The sequence below is a fragment of the Eumetopias jubatus genome, unplaced genomic scaffold, assembly GCF_037043125.1.
Source record: "Eumetopias jubatus isolate StellerSeaLion01/CBP00866 unplaced genomic scaffold, mEumJub1_p1.0 scaffold_12, whole genome shotgun sequence".
Classification (NCBI taxonomy): Eukaryota; Metazoa; Chordata; class Mammalia; order Carnivora; family Otariidae; genus Eumetopias; species Eumetopias jubatus.
The window spans coordinates 35,087,332-35,108,569 of NW_028274818.1; the positions used below are offsets into that span (position 1 = coordinate 35,087,332).

Consider the following 21,238-nt stretch of genomic DNA (forward strand, 5'->3'; position numbering starts at 1 on the left):
GCTTTACTCACAGTGGAGTAAGAAGTATTATGGCAGGAGGAAATTGCTCATATCCTAACATTGTCTCTCTGCCTTTCCCTGCTTTTACTTCTCAAATTTCTACCAGATGTGCCTGGAGAATTATGAAATCCACCTATAAATGTTAACATTGTCTTGTTAATTGAAGACCCTACTCTCTCTTACTTAAATCATTATTTTCTCCCTTTGTGCCATAGATACATTTTGCAGATCTGTGTGATACCGGGAGGCATAAAGAAAGCAACACGTCAAAAAAATCCCATCTCAAGCCATCCTGGTCATTAATCTTACATTAACACAGCAAACTAAAAGATCTGGGAGTGAGCATTTATCAAATTATATTTTCCCCTGACTGGTATTACAATACAAGAGTAAAGCTGAGAGAGGAGACGCTAACTGAACTCTCCAATAGCAGCATCAACAAGGACCATTCGAATGGTAATAACAAGGCATATTATTTTTCAGATTCCAGAACTCTGGAATGTCTGTTTTTGAAGGAGGTTTCAGAAACCATTGTGAGTCTTGTAAATTTGGATTGTCCCTGCTATACCCTCCTAGGCATCAATAGTCAGCTGTCACAGGATGCTGCCTTTCCAGTACCCCAGATCATATCAGCAAAGCAGTTTTGAAAGCTAAAGAGAGAGATGAGCCTTTGCAATTAAAAGTGTTCTGCCCATTTACAGAATCAAATTTTCCAGGAACACTGCTTAGTATAAACCACGTTTCATGAACATTTCAACATAATATAAGGAACACAAGCGTTTCAATGAAGCAGATAGCAGAGCAATTTGTACTACCAGATGGCTCACCCTGGGATCAGAGCAATTATCTCCTTACTCCACACACAAGGGGTAGCCAAAGATTCAACAGTTGACCACTGAAAGCAACTTAGCAGTCCAAGGGAATTTCTGAGATATTAAAACAAATGGGGTTTGCACCTTCCTGTTTCCACGAGCAAATCCTGGAAAAGGTTCTGAAGAATAAAAGATGATTTCTTAGCTGTGTATACATGGTCAGCCCCACTGAGTTATCTCAGGAAATTGGACCCAGAAGATATGAGGGCCCAAACGACAGCTTACCTTCTGGCACTCCTGAAGAGTGTAGGCCCCTTATAAGTATGATCTAGGAAACTGACTCTTCTTCCCTCTTGCACCCCTCCATCCTGTCATCCTGAGCCTATGGACAGATCAAATTGCCCTACCGAAAACAAATCAACAATTACCAAAACAGAGTTTGCACTTCACATTTTAAGTGGTTGGAGATGAATTTGTATATCATCTTTTGATATGCGACTATAGAATATGCAGCCAGTGTACCCAAACCGGCTAAAAAAATGTTTACTAGGGGAAAAATGGCTAACTACAGAAAACAGATATATAACCTGTGTCTAGACCAAAATATTAGTTCAAGTCACCTGAGTTATGAATATTTCCATCAGTTCCATTGAATTGCGGTGCAAACACCCCTAATTTTTTTTTTATATCTGCCTGACTTTGGCAAAAATAATTACAACATAAATATAAAATTAAACATGTTATGTATGGGCTGGGGAACTTTTGTGCACCTAGGTAAAACAAAGGCTAGAAATAGAATTAAACGAAAACAGTTGGTGGTAGAGGGTTGGAGGTGGGGGAAAGCCCTAAATCAGGCCACTATACAAATTTGAGAGTTACAGGGAGACATCCACCTGGGAAAGACCTGAAACAAAGAGATGGTCACAGAATTTATGACTTGGAAAAAACAAAATAATGGAAAACCAAAGGCCCAGGGGCCTTCTCAATGTTGAAGGCTGCCTGGATTACATGTAAATCCTGCAGAATCCAGCCAGAAACTAGACACGTGAGCTCTCTACATCCTCATGGAAATAGAGAGGGGTGGCCTCTAGTTTGGAGCAGAGATAAAAGCCAAGGAAGAGTTAGGGAATAAAATGTAGAACCTACCCAAATATCCTGAACACTTTGATTCAGTGACTCCTGATATCTATAAATTACTCCCAGGTATGACCTTCAGCCTTAAGATGAGTGCAGTAGCCTCATATGCCCCATGATGGACTGAGTAGGGCCTTAAGTATATTCTCTCTGTAGGAAGAAAGCATCAGAGAGCTATAAAAGGGAAAGTCTGTACAGAGATGAAGTGGGAGCTCCCTGGGCCTTAGAAACTGAGCTAATTTTATTAGATAAGTTATAGGCTAGTTTACTGAAGCAGTGCTTTACTCTCTGGCTCCTACTCAGAACCTCCTCAGACCCTCCAAGATCTTCATATCCATTCTGGTTCTGATGAGAAAAATAAGAACAAGAATAAGAACAAAACTTTTTAATTTTCTTTTTTAAAAATTGTTTGAAAACAGACATCAAGTGCCGACCCTTGTTCTAATTACTTCAAAGATATTTACATTACATTCTGTGAGATAGGTATATTTTTAAAGATTTTATTTATTGATTTGAGAGAGAGAGCAAGGGTGAGGAGGAGAGGGAGAGGGAGAGAATTTCAAGCAGACTCACGATAAGTGTGGAGCCCGATGTGGGGCTCTATCTCACAACCCTGAGATAATGACCTGAACCAAAACCAAGAGTCTGACGCTTAGCCGACTGAGCCACCCAGGCACCCCTATGAGATAGGTCTTATTAATTCCATTTTCCATGTGAGAAAACTGAAGACATTATTTTATTCTGTGGGTTCCCAGACTAAACTGCTGACTAGCCTTTTAATATATGTTTTTGTTATTTGAACTAAGGACCCTTCTATCACTATTAGATCACCCACAGAGACCTTTTGCCTTTCACGATTAACTTTTATTTAAGCTATAATAATTTCATCCAGGATTATCAGGACAAGAAAACACATATTGAGGTGTACGTAATGGGATGGAGATGAAGAAAGGAAAGAGGAGGAAAGAAAGTTGCCCAAGCACCTCTGGTGATTATATTTAACTGATTACATGGGTTTATGGCCAAGATTGGAAGTTTTTTTACTCTATCTGTTTAATGAAAACAATAAAAAAACACCTCATCAGCAACAACAAAGCATATTTATAGTAGAAGGGCTTGCTGTGTTCCATTCATTGTTCTAAGCACTTTCGATGTAAATCATTTAATAAATTAACTCATTCACCAGAATTAATGCAGCATTTTTTCAAAATTATCATTTCTATTTTCCTTTATCTAGATAGTCACAGCTGTGAAGAATTTCCCATACAATCAAATATCTGTAATTTATTTTTTTCAAACAAACATATTAATGGTTGTAGAGATCTGAAATGCAAGTTTCAAGTATTTCTTGCACTGTAATTATAGGTTTTACTTTTTCAGCTACTTGAGGAGAAAAGACTTTTTTTTTCTGTTGAGCAACAGATATATGAACCAATTTCTAGTACAAGACTAGAAATCTTGAATTTGAAACTGCCCTGTTTTTTGCTTTTTTATTATTTTTTTCTGATTTTACCTTTAAAACCAGTTATGTAGAGAAATCCCTATACCTGTTCTTCCTTTTTTAAGATTTTATTTCTTTATTCTGAGAGAGAGGGAGAGAGGGGGAACAGGAGTAGGGGGGAGGAGCAGAGGGAGAGGGAGAAGCAGACTCCCCACTGAGCAGGGAGCCCTAGGCGGGGCTCATCCCAGGACCAGAGATCATGACTTGAGCCAAAGACAGATGCTTAACCGACTGAGCCACCCAGGCCTCCCCCCTCCCCTGCACTTGTTCTCAAAGGGCTCAGGTGGCCCTGGTATAAGCTGAGGAAATGCCATCTTATTTAATGATTTCAAAAGCATCAAGCATTAGGTTTTCTTGCCAACTCACTAACACTCTTCTTCATAATGATATTGGTAGAAAGTACAACAGATGCATAACAGCTGGCTCATGAACTTCAGCATCTCCACCATTTCTTGACACCACTATCAGTGTTTTTGCTCAAAGACCAATTCTAATTGGTTAGCATTGTACATCTCTGGGGTTTGACGTTTTAAATACACTACTTGGTTATTGATTTTCAAATTATATGATTCCACACAATAGGTGGTAGATAGTTAGGCATTTACAGTCCAGCATTGCCTTATTTTCCATGAGCATAATTTGCAGGGTATAGGACCTTCCCCTAATTAGCTATCCTGCAAAGAGTCATTTCTAGGTTTTATCCGAGAGTATAATTTTTTTATGGTCGTGTTGTAAAATCTTTGAAAATAAGATTTTATAATAGGAAGTGACAAATCCTAGCTCAGTTCAACTATCTGCCTTTAATAAATACATGTTCCTTTCCCCCTGCAAACCCTGACATTTTCTTCCCATGACCCAAGGTCAATCAATCAGAGAAAGAGAGAGGATGGTAATTAAAAAGAGACTGTTAGTAAATCAGCAGTGTGAAAAAGTTTTAAATGTAGTGCATGACTCTCTCAGAAATAGCACTGCCAGAACCTTGCTTTCAAACATGCTTTTCTACATTACTATTATCTTCATTAACAGCTTTCCCACAAGTCTTGGTAGGCTCCTTAGTACCACGGACAGGGACACACACAGGAGGCCAACTCCTCATGCATATGGCAACATCTAATGTTGAGAGTTTTGAATGACAATTACATACATTCATCTTAATTTGGGGGGGGGCCATCTGGTTTGTATGAGCTTCTGGGATTTCAAAACTCAATGAAGATCGATACTGCCCAAGAGGCTAAAGCCTTCAGGCAGACCAAGGGCAACTGTGCCTGTCCAATGGACACAATTATTTTTTTAATCATGATGTCACCAGATTTGCTAAGAGTAGTGTTATTTTTAATTCAGTAATTTTGTATTTTAAGAGCAGAGTGCCAGGATCTAACAACACTAGGTTTCTATCTTGTTCCCTTGGGGGGATTCATAGAGCTCAGGCTGGCATCGTTCCAAAGTGGATCTGTTTTGTTTCCTTCAGTAAACTGTTTGGGGCACTATGGAGAGATATTTAGGAGTGCCATGTTGGAAACTAGAAATAAAGTAGAAATAAAGGCACAGGAGCTGAAATGTGCCAAGTGGGCAAGTTAGAAAATAAAATGAAAACTCTTAGTCATGAAAGAACTTAGATATGCAGTTCTCAAAAGGAAATTTATATTGAGAGATGGAAAAGATATAAATACAGATATGGGCATATTGAGAAAATTATTATCTTTATGTCATATAGAAAAACTTAATGGATATGAGGATGAGTCAAGGAAACAGAGTGAAGAGTACATGTTCCACTTTAAGATTTTATCTTTTTATGTCTATCTATAAAATTTTGCCTCTAATCATCTTCTAATTCTGAGAAATGGATCACAATTTTATGCTTGTTGGATAGAGATAAGTGAGGTATTGTGACTTGAAGATATTTATGTGGAAATCACTGTTACTTGTCATAAAGTTTAGATTTTTTTTATTCCAAATCCAAAGAACATTCATTCCAGTGTTCCTTCCTGGTTCCACCAAGCAAAGCAATTCAGCTGCTTGGCTCACTGCTGAACCTCTAGCACGTGAAAGAGTATCTGGCAGATATTCAATACATATTTGTCGAATGAATGAACATTTCTGCCTTTCAAATTTATATTCATTCTTAAAGGATGCGTCTTCACTCCTTCCTCTAAGCTTTCTCTGACCACCTCCCTCCCTGCTGAAGGTGGGTGGGTGTCTCTCCTTAAACTCCCAAGGTCAGTCCCATGGATGTGCCTATTCTGTTGCACCCCCATTATTCTGGCTTGAAACAAAGTAAGCTGTGTGGGTTTCTTATAACTTTTACTTGGATCCCGCCTATAAGAGAGCAGGGAGTGTGTAACTTGAACCTGGCGGATGCTCAGTGAATACTCTTTCAATGGAATTAGTATTTTAGCTTCAATCCCCTGCAATAACCAGACACCCAGAGAATTCCTGGTGCATGCCCTCTCCTTGCTTCATAGCTCTCTTCTAGAAGGGTCCAAGGATGCCACCCACTCTTTTGCATCATCATCATAATAATAACTAACATTTACTATTGATTGAGCACTGAGATAACTGTTTTAATTTTATCATCTTTGTACTAAGGACTGTCCATTATTACCCCCTTTTACAACTGACAAAACTGAGCCTAAGCAAAGACAAATAAAACTTGCCCCAGATCACATAGCTTATAAATACCAAGCCAGCCATTTACAGGAGCTGAAACCAGCTCTATCTGATGGAACACAGACCAAAAAAAAAAAAAAAAAAAGGCATTTTGAAATCAATGTCTAACTGAATAAATGAAATCCTTTCCTTAGATGAACATGTTAGCATTTTATATTGTCAAGATTCTAAAGCAAACGTCTTTAGATTTACTCCATTTCCAAACACATAGGTACACAGGACACTTTTAAACGTACTCAGTCAATTTGACTTATTTTGATAATGTCATGTCAAAAGAGAAGATCTAACTTGTATATTTCTCAATTAAATGAATTATTTGTTCTTTACATCATTCTTAGTTTTATTTATTTACACACATGCATTTCACATGAACCAAATAATAATTTTGCCCACTGTCACCTGATATTTGGAGCTTGCTTTCCAATGTAAGAAAGGACTAAGGGGGGGGGGGCGCCTGGGTGGTTCAGTCGTTAAGCGTCTGCCTTCAGCTCAGGTCATGATCCCAGGGTCCTGAGATCGAGCCCCGCATCAGGCTCCCTGCTCCACAGGAAGCCTGCTTCTCCCTCTCCCACTCCCCCTGCTTGTGTTTCTGCTCTCGCTATCTCTCTCTGTGTCAAAAAAATTAATAAAATCTTAAAAAAAAAGAAAAAGGGAAAAAGAAAGGACTAAGGGGAAAGAAAAACCTTTAAGGCCTTCTGAAATGAGGTCTTTATTGACAAAGTAATGTGGCTGCATAGCTGTTACAGACAGAATTGTATTCAATGTATTTGAAGGCTTACATGTGCTTTTTAGTCTGGTCTTTGATCCTTCTTCTCCTAAAATGCATGCATTTATTCTCAGTTTACTTTGGGATTTCATTTCTGCCTTGCAGATACTGTCCTGATAGTCTGAGTCATTGGTCCTGTTCTCCATAAAATATAGGAGATGGATAGCTTTAGCACTTCCCTTCAGCTCTTGTAAATCTAATAAATGGTTTCATCCATATTGCCTCTTTTGGAATCCTTCACATTGCCTTGGCTGTTTTTTGTTAAACAGATAAGAAAGGGGAATGTTTGCCAACCTTGGTATTGATGAGGTTGAAACAGCTACTCACATAATTCTACATCTATACAACTTTATTCTCATTGTTCCACCAGCCATGAGTGGCATTCCCTAAGCAGAAAAACAATGTAGCCGAAGCAATAAAGAGCCAGATAATGTCAGGTCATTTGGTACCTAAATTAGGCTGGGCCAGGCAACTTTTAGGGGCCCCCCCGAAGGCTAGAAATGAGCTCCTGGCAATTGCTTCCACCAAATGTTCTTTCCAGACCCGCAGATGAGGAGCTTAGACAAACTTTGTGAACTTGTCCAATTCCTTTGTTGAAAAACAGGAGAACTATTTCATCAGAATGAACTTCCTCCGAATAATCGAGTTTCTAAAATTAGGAGACACAATATGTTTCAACAGAAGAAAGAAATCACAAGATCCAGACCCTGAGCAAGAAATATTTGTCTTTGCTTTATCCCAGATCTCACTTACATTTTGGCACAGCATATGCTTTGTAAAGCTAATCTTCCCCCACCCTCTACACCAGGACTCTGCAGATGTAGAGATGATTTTTCAACCCATGAGACTAAGTTAGATTATTTTAGATCTAAAGTGGGTTTTTTTAAGGCAGGTGAGAAAAACATGAAAAGAAAAGGAAGTTACTTGTTGTCCTGCTCTGATTGGACTATAATTGTAACAAGATACTTTACAAATTGAATCGTGTTAGAAAAAGCTATCTTGTCCTGAGTTTAAAAAAACTCTCATCACTGATATGATTGCTTTCTTGGTATCCTTTTTGATCATGTTCTGGGATTCCCAAAGCTTTCAAAGGAATTCTGTATGTCCCCTAGGTTTCCAAAAAATAAAATAAAATAAGCCTTACCAGGGTCTACCTGGAACACTACAAGAGAGGCCAACATCTTTGTGTTGCACTGAATTATCAGATCATATGGACCCTTTCAGGAAGCCCAGTACACTCACATTTGCCACTTGGTTTCTCACTGACAACAATAGGGCAGGCCCAGCTGTTCCCAGCAGCTGTTCAGTATAAAACTGCCTGAGCTGAAATGCCTTCCAGCTGATGGCAGTCCCCAGAAGCGCTAGAGAACAATCGCCATGGCTGGGAAAGGGGGCCAGCTCCAAAGGAAGAAAAACCCAAAGCAGAGAAGTGAGGAGACCTCCCTCCCCCATCCTTTCCCGCTTGTAGAGAGAAAAATCACTCTGTAAACCCGTTCATTCCCAGCCTGCCCTCCCGGGGGCTTCACCTTCATAATGAGCTAGACTAGTCGAGGAGATTCCTTTCCGCTCCAAATGCATTATCATTATAATGGGCATCCAGGCTGCCTATCAAAGATCCCAGATCCAGGGTAGCAGGAAAGTGGCCAGGGTAAAAAAGAGGAAGGGGAGAAATTTACATGCAGAGATAAGCATGGACAGTCATTAAGAGAACAGGCCTTCACTTCAAAACGACATGAACCCAGCACAGGTCTCCTGCCTGTTAAATATGTACAGTGTGTGCTTATTTGATGATGAAAATCAGACGATGGCTATTTGAATGAAAATGAATTTTAATAAGCTTTGGAGGTAGAAGAAGCAGAAACTCTCCATTTTCCCCTGTATCACCAGGCACCTTCTTGACCATCATTACCACAAAGGAAAGAATGCGAGCATGCTAATCATCCCGTGAAGAACGCTCGCTCTCCTCCTCAGTCTTTGTGGGTGTTCATTAACCTTGTGGGCTCCTCAGCCAGCAGAGTACAGCTGTCCCAGGGACATTTCCATATCCCTTAAGAATAGCAGGATGTCGAGTTAGCCTCAGGGATCCGACCTATAGAAAAAAGTGGGACAAAGCTCCCTTAGGAGTGAAAGCAAAGGACTAGTAGTGGTTAGCACTTATATGGCACGATGGAAAAATTTACAAAATTTTGCACTTACTTTGCACTTTTATAAAATTAAGTATAATATGGCTATTTATTACTCATTTTTTATTCTGACAGAGAGACAAAAGAATCGTCCTACTATTGTAAATCCTAATCCCCATCTCCACGCTGAAATGAACACTAAAACAAATAGCCTTGGGTCATTTATCTCTTACTGGTATTTAAGCGTAGTAGTCTGGGAGCACAGAAATAGTCTGGTGACTTTAAGAGGTTATGAAATCTATCCCCTTACTCCAAGCAAAACCACATAAAAACCGTCCTGGTAGTGACAACAGAATAAATAAAAATACTTTCAAAGAAGTTTGGTTTGAAAACAGCAGAGTTCATTTGGGAGATGTCCTAGTAACTGTTCTTTCCAGACCTTGTCCACGTGAATTCACGTGGTTATATTGTTTGTTCCCCACCCCTCTGGGTACAAGTCCTAAGTTTATAAGGTCACTGACCCTAAATTAGTCCAGGCTCAATAAAGCCTGACCTTAAAGGCACCATCATCCCACTTAAACCTTTTGGCAAAAACCCTAGAACAGATTTTACTTCCCCACTGTCAACTCTACTGGTTCATCAAAGTCAGTAAGGCTCTCCTGGCTTATTTAATACTAAACCTGACAAATTGTGCATTTTTACGATGAAAAAAAAGAAAATATTCCTATTGCCTAGTAATGGACTATCTAATATCTTTGATATCTAGAAGTAAGTATTCTCACCAGCAAGAGCTGTGGCCTCTCTACCAGCCACTGGTAGATTAGAGACAGTACCACTAAAGCTGCTCTCCACCCAAGCAGAGGAAGAGAAGAAAATGGAGGATCTTCCAGTAAACCTTTCCCTCTCTGAATCCTTCTCCAAATAAAGCAAGTATTGTATTCTTAAGAGCATGTGTAAATAATGTTTACTGATAGGTACGTCAACCATATAGTTCATATTTGAGGATTTGTCTTATGAGGATTAAGATTTAATCACTAAGATTTTACCATGTCATCTTTAACATCGTTTTTTTTTTAAACTAAATCTCAATATCGAATGAAGCAGCAGAGAGCAAGCACAAAAAGATTCCCACAAAAAATGAATCGCCCACCCCACCCCACTCCAAGGAAACTGAAATTAACCTCTGTATTCTTTTTTGCTAGAAAGGTGCCTTTAACAATTATCACGATGTGTTTCATGAAGTTGTTCTGTCCCACCTTCTTTTTCTCTCGAGCTACTCTTAGCAGCCCGCGCCTGGGGTCCTGGAACGGGTGGGGTAGAATAGCAAGAAGCCGGGGCTGGGATGGAAAAGGTCTCAAGCCATTTCTTCCCCATTATCACCCGGTTAAGCTGCTCAGACTCTGACAGCCTAACAAGGTGCTAATGGGCCATACGTTCTAGCCCAGTTCACAGCAGGTTGTTTCAAATGGGTTGAGGAGGTTGATTTGCATTCGAAATCTCCTCTCTCTCACTTGCTTTTTTGTTTGGCCCCTTGATTTCTACTCCCCAGACACTCTTCGGAGGTTGACTCAGAATGGAACAAAATCACATCAGTTCAGAATTTGAATTGCCTGAGTTTGGATTTTAAATGTGTCCCATTATTTCATCAAGTTGTGGTGGGTGTTGGGGGGGAGGTGAAGGGAAAGAAAGGAGAGCCAAAGAGATTTTAAAATGAAAGGGAGAGATGATGACAGATGGAGGCAAATGTTCCTTTTAAGTGGAGAGGAGCAGCTGATGTTGAGGCATGAAATTAAATTAGTACATCTGTGGCTGGATGCGTGTCATGCAGCTTCCTGTTCCCCACTCCTGAGGAGTTTGGTTACCTCATGACTAAATGGCGCCCTTCACAGCGCCATGACTGCTTCCCGGCGCACAAGATGGAGGCCCTTCTCGTGAAAGGGGGCTGCCTGCCGAAAACCCAGCACACAGGGCTAGCCCTCCAACCTCATGGTGTCCTACCAACCCTCGAAGGAGGAGCTGGCTTGGTTCAAACTCCAGTTCCTCAAGTCAAAGGGAGGGAGGTGCAGGGAAATGAAATCGAAGTCAGCAGAATTTCCAAGGAGGCAGTGTTTACGAGTGGCCTGCGGTGTGCCGGGCAAGTGAACAATCTGCTTTTGAAAAGCCTGCCAGCTGCGTGCGGGAAGGGCTCGGGATTCGTAAGTGTTTACAGCCTTTTCCACGGAGTAACAGGACACGGCTATTTCTTCAGCACCAGGCTCCGGGGGTGCTCCCCATCAATAATGGCGCTGAAGCTTCCACTTTCCCTCGGAAAGCCGAGCAGTCGTGAAGCGTCAGGGCCACTGCCAGGAAGCTTTACGGCTTAATTCGGCTCCCAGCTCCCCAGCTTTCTCCCCTTCCGCTTGCATCTCAGTTTCCAGCCTCGCATCCAAAAGGTGAAGATCTAAGCCAGTCATACCCCAACCTGCCCTGCCTGGGTCACGCACCTAACTGACCTTGTATCCAAAGGAGCAGGGGAACCACATTACTTAGAACCGGGTACATGAAACTTAAAAAAAATATATATATATGTTTAAAGCAGAAGCTAATTCCTGGATATTTGCAGCCGATTCAGGAATCACCCTTGACCACTGGCCATGGCGATATTCTTAGAATGGTCCACTTGAATCTATTAAAAAAAAACACACACACACAAGAAAAACAACTTAAAAATGTCATTATGACAATGGTTCCTTATCCAAGTAAAAGAGCCCCCACACTTTCTGTTCGCCCGCCAAACTGTTCGATGGATTTAAAAATAAAGTTTAAAACCCTCAGTATTTTACTGTTCTTTCAGAAATGACAGGATTCAGAAAAACTGTCCCAAAATATGGTGCCTTTGTGTCTGGAACATTTTAGACTGAAGGGATTTAAGAAACGGCCTTTGCAGGGAGGACTTCCTGACCTTCCCCTGAAGCAAGTGGTGCGAAACACCGTTGGGTGGGAAGTACCTTCCCTACACCTGAAGGAAAGAAGCCTCCTATCTCCAAGACTGAGTGACTCCAAGGAAAGTCCAAATAAATGGGCCTTGTAGAGTGTCTCCTTGTTTACTACACTTAGCTCATATCCCTGTGTTTGTCATATTTTCCCACTACTGTCTACTCTTCACCAAACCTACTATAAAAATACTAAATTGATGGGTGCCAGAAGGAAGTTGGGGGGGTCAGTGAAGTAGGTGAAGGGGATGAAGAGTACACTTATAGTGATGATGAGTAATTTTTGAATGAATGAATGAATGACAAAAAATACTAAAATTTCATTGCTTTCGATATTTTTTTCTTTTTAAACATTTTATTTTTAAGCAATCTGTACACCCAGTGTGGGGCTCGAACTCACAACCCTGAGATCAAGAGTCTCATGCTCTAGGGACTGAGCCAGCCAGCTCCCCTCAATCTTTATTTCCTTATGTATATTCCTTAAATAAATGTGTATGCTTCTCTCTGGTTAGTCTGTCTTTTGTTACAGAGCTCCAGCCTAGAACCTCAAAGGGTAAGAAGATTTGTTTCCTCCTCTACAGTGAGCAAAAAAGAAATAAGGAAAAAGCCATGCCCCTTCTATAGTCAGAGAGCAAGAATATCCTGGCCCCTTCAAGATTCTTCTAGCTGGACTAAGAATCAAATTGACATGAGACAGATTAACAGGGGAAAATCAAATTTAATAGTGTACATACAGGGAATCCACCCAGACATGGAAATTCCAGAGTCGATCAGGTGACATGAGGGATACATGTCATCCTGAACTAAGGAGAAGGGAGTAGCGGTCTGGGACTTCAAAGGGAAGGAGTGCAATCTTCAGGGAGAATGAGAAAGGGTAAATGATAAATGTTTGCTGAGCTACACTGAAACAATGGGACAAAAAGAGGACTTTCTAGATTTCCTCCCTGTCCACCACACATAGTTCATACCAAATGTAGTTACCCGTGGCGATAGCTCTCTTCCTGGAGCAGGTCCTCTATCTAAATTCTTTTGGGCAGGTGTGGGGGAAGTAAAGAGCTTTTCCTGAATCTGCTGGGTTTTGATTGCCTTTTTAACTCCACATCATCTTCATACTAAAGTGGCCCATCTTGGGGTGCCCTGCCCTTGGCCCCCAAAACTACATACACGCCAGCATTTTGTGCAAAAGACTTTCTCCAAATGGTGTCCACCTATCAAGGTGCACGAAATTGGGAGGAGGCTTGGGTGTTGCTATTCACATCATCTGCTTAGGTTAACACACACCATGTGGTCTCTGTTCGGGCAATTTTCAAGTTGTCTTTTCAGATTTCTTACACTGTAAATGCACACACCACACAGATAAGAAACGTATAACACATCAAGGGGAGAGAAAGAAGAGAGAGAGAGTCCCCTATCAATCCATCAGTGCAAGGTATTCTTCCTGTAGTCTTTCACCTTACATTGACTTCAATTATGCCTTACAGCCCAGGCAAACTCCCCGTAGCATTTCCCCACAAGATAATCCCCGTCCTGCTTGGTTCCCCCTTCAGAGGCGATTAGCCAGCCAGTCCATATTTAGCTCCTATTGTTATTCCTTTCCCAGCCAACTCCATCATTCCCTGAAGCACTCCTGATGTGGTTCTTGGAACTGTCTTCAATGCGCTAGCACTGATCTGCCCTGAGCGAAATGCTTTGCCCATCTGTGCCAGGAAGATGTTTGCATTGTTTTCCATCAATCTTTCCCTCTCCAAAGAAATTGGAGAAGAAAACATGTCTTATTCCATTGTTGCCACTGTCCCACACCAAAAATCCTTTGGGGTGGTTCTTATTAAAGGAAAATCAAGCCTGAGTTAGAAAAGTCAAATTGCATTGGTTCAGTAGCCAAGCCCAGGTGGGTGTAAAACGGTGAGGATGTTGAGGTGTATCTTGAGTTCTTTCTCCTTTCCTCCTGCAGGCATCCCCAGATCCAGGCACTGTCCCCACAGACGCCCACAAGCAACCTTACCTTTTTTACTGTCTCTGACTCTAAGACTTTTTTTTCTTGCTTCCTCCCCCATCGAAATTGAACTTTCGTCTATTCAATGTCTGTTTTTCCTAATCATGCTAATGTAACTCACATAACAGTTTATTTCATTGTCCCAACTGATGAGACAAAGAATTTCAATCCAAAAGAATGACTCAGGTAATTTGGAGGTCCCTGTAGGCCACTCCTGAAGTATTTTTTTTTTTTTTGAAGGAGTAACTATACAGGCTCATCATCTCTTCACAGCACAGAAAGAGATGCCTACTCCCCTGTCCAATAGGGATTCAAGAACTATTTGCTGATTTCACTTTATTAATATGAGATGAACGCTTTCATGCTGATTTTCACTATCTAAGGTTGAACTGTACCCAAAGATACCATGATTCTTTTGAAACTGAAACAGCTCCAGAGCAAGCATCTGGCCACATTTTTAGATCACTGTCTCTCAGACTTGACTGTGTAGAGGAGTCACCTCCGAATCTTGCTTAAACACAGTTTTGTTGTTCAGGTCTGGGGAGGGGCCTGAGCTCCTGCCCTGGGGTGATGCTTCTGGCACTCTCCCTGGCCTGCACCTTGATTAATAACATTCTATAGGGTGAGAGAGGAACTGGAATTAGAGGAAGAGAAGATGGGATAATGGAGGTAGGAGGGGGCCTAATTAAACATAAAATGTGGCCGACTATTCAGATTCTCAGAGGAAAGTCCTGTTCACTGTTTTCTTCTTTCATTCATCTATTCTTCCTTCAACCTGTATTTGTAATTCATTTATTTGTTCAACAAATATCCACCACACTTTTCTGCCATGGACAATATGAGTCAATAAGGAAGGAAACAGTGGTCAAGGTTGGCATTATTCTCACAAACACAGAGCTGAGAAAAAACAGGAAAAATCTATGTGGGGGGAGATAAGTGTTATATTTACCTCTAACAACCAGATATATATATAAAACTACCATCAGATTAAATATACTCAAAGAAAACCCCGATTTTTAAATTCAGCTGCTATTTTTCACCTCTGAAACCAATCTGCATGATCACAAGGTAGGATTCCATCATTAGTGCTTAGAGAAAACCTACTACGTGTGGTATATTTGCTTCTCCAGAGCCTCACCTCACAACCTCCCATAGTTCAGAACTATAGAAGAGGTCCCCCCAAAGAGGCAGAGTTTGCTTTAAAATTCATTCCTGAATGTCTGAATTAATTCATCTAAAAATTGCTGGTCGCATGCCTACTATACACCAGACAGGGTTCAGTACTTGGGCCCAGAGAGGACATTACATAGTTACAGTGCTCAAAAAGGTCAGATGGAAGTATTTTAATTTGAACACAATCTAGCTGTTGAAGTCAGGTCATTTTCATATTTAACAACAGGGTAAAACTAATGGCTTCAGTGACCCTAAAGAGCATTTCTTATCCAATAGAGCTTGGAGCCCATGGTTTGGGGAGAGCTGAGGAATAACTCAAGGATTATACACCATGACCAAATGGGATTTATTTCAGAAATGTAAAGTTAGCTCAACATATGAAAATCAATGTAATACACTATATTAGTACAATTAAGGTGGGGGGGAATCATGATCATCACAATAGTTGCAGAAGAAAGATTTGACAAAATCCTTTTTTATCCTTTCATGATAAAAATGCTTAACCATCTTAGAAGAGAATTTCCTCAACCGGATAATGGGCCTCTAAGAAAACTCACAAGTAATATCACAATGGTGAAAGACTGAAGGCTTTCCCTCTAAGATGAGGAACAAGACAAGGGTGTCTGCTCTTACTATTTCTATTTGACATTGTACTGGAGGTTCTAGCCAGAGAAATTAGGCAATAAAAAGGAATAAAATTTACTTAGATTGTATATAGAAAATATTAAAAAATACACACAACTAGTTCTTATAAACAACTTCAGCAAGGTTACAGGACACAGGATCAATATACAAAAATCAATCATACAATCTATATACTTACAATGAACTATCTAAAAATGAAATTAAGAAAATGATTATTTTTACACTAGCATCAAAAAAGATAAAATACTTAGGAATAAATTTTACAAAAGAAATACAAGTATCATACAATGGAAACTACAAAACATTATGGAAAGAAATTAAAGAAGACCTAAGTAAATTGAAAGACAGTCAATGTTCATGAATCGAAGACTTAATATTGTGAACATGGTAATACTCCCCTGGTTGATCTACAAATCAGTTCAATCCCTACCAAAATCCTGCCTGGCTTTTTCGAAGAAATGGACAACCAAGTCCCAAAATTTTTCAAGAGACTTAGAATAAGCAAAACAATCTTGAAAAAGAAAAACAAAGGTGAGGGACTCTCATTTTCTGGTTTCAAAACTACAAACAAAACTATAGAACAAGACAAAGTTACAATAATCAAGACAAATGTGGTACTGGTCCTAACTGTCACATGTAGAACACTGGAATAAAATTGGCAGTTCGGAAATAAAACCTTAAATTTATGGTAAACAGACTTTTGACAAGGATGTGCTGGTGACTGAGTAAGAAAAAAAAATAGGGGCACCTGGGTGGCTCAGATGGTTAAGTGTCTGCCTTTGGCTCAGGTCATGATCCCAGGGTCCTGGGATCGAACCCTGCATCTGGCTCCCTGCTCCGCGGAAAGCCTGCTTCTCCCTCTCCCTCTGCCTCTCCCCCTGCTCATGCTCTCTCTCGCTCTCTTTCTCTGTATTTCTGTGTCTCGAATGAATAAATTAAAAAAAAAAATCTTAAAAAAAAAAAAATAGTCCTCTTAACAAATAGTGCTGAGACAACTGGATATTCACAGGCAAAAGTTAGACCCCTACCTTCGCATGAATGAAGTAAGACCTTTACCTCACACCACAGACAACAATTAATTCAAAAAGGATCAAAGACCTAAAGTTAAAAGCTAAAATTATAAAACTCTTAGAGAAAAACATAGGCATAAACCTTCATGACCTTGGATTAAGCAGTGGTTTCTGAAATAGGACACCAAAACATAAGCAACAAAAATTTAAAAATAAGTATATAGGATTGCATTAAAATTTTAAACTTTCATGTTTCAAAAACTATCAAGAAAGTGAAAAGACATCCCACAAATTGAAAGGAAGTATTCCTAAATCATGTATCTAGGATTTGTATCCAGAATATATAGAGAACTCTTATAACTCAACAACAAAAGGTAAATAATCCAATATTAAAATGAGTAAAGGATCTAAATAGATATTTCTCCACAGATACACAGATAACCAATATGCACTTTAAAATGCTCAACACCATGTGGCTTGTCTGGGTCGCTCACTCGGTTAAGCATCAGACTTTTGATTTCTGCTCAGGTCATGATCTCAGGGTCATGAGATGGAGCTTCACATGGGGCTCAACACTGGGTGTGGAGCCTGCTTAAGATTCTCTCTCTCCCTCTTCCTCTGCCGTGCCCCCACCCCCTCCCCACGCTGGCCCCGTGTGCACACTCTCTCTCTCAAAAAATAAAAAATAAAAAGTGCTCAACACCATGATTCATTAGGAAAATAAAATCAAGGCTACAACAAGGGGGAATGACATCGGCAAAACAGCAGCAGCATAGAATTTCTAACACTTGCTCCACCCCCAGAAATATTAATTTGAACACCTATCTGCACAGGAAAATACCTTCACAAGAGCTGCAGTTTCCAGGTGAGGGATCACAGCATCTGGGTGAAGCATAGAAATAAAGGACACATTGAGGAGGTAGGAAAGATAAATTTACATTACTGCCATCCTTTCTCCCAAGCCCAGGTAGCCCAGTGAAGAGAAACACCTGCCCCATGAAAGGAGAGTGAAGTGAGTGCCTGACTTCATCGAGGACCCCAGATTGCCCCAGGCTGACTCCCACAGCCCTCGATGCTCCCTACAGGCCCCCATAACCCCAGGCCCCCCAGCTCACCCTGGCCCCTGAGGAAGGGGGAATGGGACATGACTGCTAATGGGTACAGGTTTCTTTGTGGAGTGATGAAAATGTTCTGGAATTAGTGGTGTTGGTTGTACTAAAACCTACTGAATTGTACACCTTAAAGGGGTGCATTTACGGTGTATGAATTTTGTCCTTAAAAAAAGTAGGACAAAAATAATTTTTTAAGATACGCTAATTGCTATAAAATGAATCAATTCTGGGCGTCTAAGGTACAGCATGGTGGTGACAGTTAACAGTACTGTATTATAGACTACTTGAAAGTTGCTAAGAGAGTAGATCTTAAATGTTCTTACTACCAAAAAAAATGGTAATTTTTTTTTTTTTTGTAGTATATATATGCCAGGTGGTAGAAGTGTTAACTAACCTTACTGTGGTTAATAATTTTGCAGATATACACATGTATTGCATCATCACCTTGTACAACTTAAACTTACACAATGTTACATGTCAATTATATCTCAATAAAGCTGGAAGATTAGTAGATAGATAGATAGATAGATAGATAGATAGATAGATAGATAGACAGATAGATAGATAGACAGATTTTTAAAAGTAGCTCAATCTTGGCACCTAGTAGGTTAGCCTCAACTAGACCCAGAGATAAAGAAGAAAATGCAGATTGACCAGCTCTGGTAATTCAGTTATCCCAAATGCACTCATGTGCATGAAGCCAAACTGGGAGCAAATCCTTCAACACCCCTCTGTGGGGCTTCTCATAATAGGCTTCAGTGGGAGACACCGTTACAAACAAAAGTCAACAGCCCTGGGCTCTTCTCCCCAGTCTCACAATCCCACCCTACCCTTTGGATAGGCAGTAAAATTCAGTGCCAGTTTGTCCATTTTAAAAAAAAAAAAGAAAGAAAGAAAAAAACTTTTATTTAAAAAAAAACTAAAAACACCTTTTTCTGCTTTCATTTCTCATTAAAATGACACTTTTGAGTCATTTGGAAAGGGTCAGGCTGGATGTTGGCTTTAAAACCTTTGACAGCTACTATAATTGCCTAGAGGTCCGATAACAGTGATTGCTCTCACAAGTTTAATTTTGAAGTTTCTGCCAAGCCATTAGCATATAACCAGGCTACAGAAATCAAAGGAAATTAGAGGCGAAGAGAAAAACTAATCTCATCTACCTCTGGACTGTCACCTCCTCCCTGGGCCAGGACAAGTTCTCTTCTAAGTTGCTGTTTCCTGGTGTAGTGAGAAGAGTCTGGGGATCTGATTCTGAGTTCTGCTACTAACTAACCACATGGTCTCGGGCAAGTTATTAAACATTTTGGTGTATATATATATATATATATATATATATATATATATATATATATGCTTCGCGAATTTTTTTTATTTTTTTAATGTTTTATTTATTCATGAGAGTCAGAGAGAGAGAGTCAGAGGCAGAGAGAGAAGCAGGCTCCCCGCCTAGCAGGGAGCCTAATGCGGGACTCGATCCCAGGACCCTGGGATCATGACCTGAGCCGAAGGCAGACGCTTAACCATCTGAGCCACCCAGGTGCCCAGTGCTTCGCGAATTTATGTGTCATCCCTACACAGGGGCTGGGCTAGTGTTCTCTGTATCATTCCAATTTTAATATATGTGCTGTAGAAGTGAGCACTGCACAATTTGGTATCTTTAAAAATGGGTACATTGTTGCTTCTCCTGCTGGGCCCTCTTGTCCAAGTGCCATCTTGACAAGATTCTTCCATAGACCATGTCTGTGGAGCAAGGCAGGCAGAGAGACGTGTGCACAGGAGTGCTCTGAATGGGAGCTCATTGAGTTTAGGATTGAGCTGGGCAAGCTTCCTGCACAGAGGCAGAAAGGCATTAAAATAAAGCATTGTATCACATGGATCTGGTCACTTTCAGGAAGGATAAGAGAACACATCTAAAAGACATGTTTAAAGTGTGCTCTCGTTAATTGTGGCTCAACCATCATGGTGGCAATTTCAACTTCTCCATGGTAATTTAATCACATTTAGTCTTTTCTTTCGATCCTTACAACAAACAACCCAGGGGTTATTATGCTCTCCATTCTACAGATGAGAATACTGAGCCTGTGAAGGTTACATTGATAAGGAAAAGCTGTGTCCTAAGATGGCCAACCAAGCCAGCAAGAGAGTCCCAGTCCTCCAGGTTCCTCTTTCTGCCCTGCTTCACGCACGCGCCAAGGGTACCCAATATGCGGAAGTAGAAGTGTATAAATTGCCCCTCTTTGTTTGTGCTCGGGGCTCAGACCCTTGGAGACCACTCTCCTCTGTGCCTGTCGGTGTTAAATAAACCTCCTATCCTCCAAGATCTCCGAGAGCCGCTTGGTTCTTCCATCAGGCGATCAAGTCCAGGTTTTGTAACAACATAACTTCCTTAAATTTCATTTGTCTGGTCAGTGGCAGAGATGGGCTTTGAACCATAGTTTTCTGGCCTTAACACCTATATTCTTTCTGCCTGACCAGCGACTACCAGATGTGATGATCACTAAGATAGCCTCAGGTATTATGAGGGTCCACAGGTACAGGACCCACTGCTACCTCCTGTTATCCATCTAGTCTATCCTTAAGGGACTTTTGGAAATTTCATTTTTAACCAAGAAGGGCAAGCCTGCAGCCCTGGTGTCCAGAATATTCTCACATGACAGTAGAAAACCAAAATTTGTTGTGAACTCTTAAAGAATGGAGAACTATGCACAAAAGCCTTACAGAAATTAAAAGGATACATGTGTTCCTTGGCTATTCCTTTTCAGACTATCCTCTGGATTGAGCCCAGAAGGCAGCATAGAATAGTGGGAAAGTACACCAGTTTGGAGTTCTGTTTTGGTCTTTGCTAGCTATTTGACCTTAAGCAACTTATTTAACTTTGTTACACTTTTGTTGATTCAACTACACAATGAGAATAATGTCTCCTTCGAAGGATCCTTACAAAGATGAAACCAGCTAACGATGTAAGGTGGTTAACAAGTGCTAGGCACATGCTAAGTGTGAACTAAATTCCACTTTGTATTGTTCGATCCCACCGTCTTCAGAGGAGAAGGAAAAGAGGTAAAAGGAGCCAAAATCCAAATCCATTTAAGCAACCTGTCAGGAACAGCTCTTCCACGTGATGTCCCATCTAGCACTTGAATGTTGCTTCTGCAGATTCAGATGTTTCCCATGAATTTGCTTCCCAAATCAACCTAGAAATGACAAGACCAAGTTCATGCTACTTCAAAATTAGAGATCCAAATGCTAATGAAAATCCAGTTCCATCACTATTTAATGATCACCTACTATGTGCCAGTCGCTGGAAGATAAAGAGATAATAGGCAGGACACA

At 40.5% G+C, this 21,238-nt stretch overlaps 1 non-coding gene across 1 annotated transcript; it reads right to left on the reverse strand.

The window, feature by feature from the left end:
* Positions 1 to 19,441: 19,441 nt before the first annotated feature.
* Positions 19,442 to 19,548, reverse strand: LOC114225970 (U6 spliceosomal RNA). Its single transcript, XR_003612653.1, has one exon. It is a non-coding gene; the product is annotated as a U6 spliceosomal RNA (small nuclear RNA).
* Between the last annotated feature and the right edge of the window lie 1,690 nt (positions 19,549 to 21,238).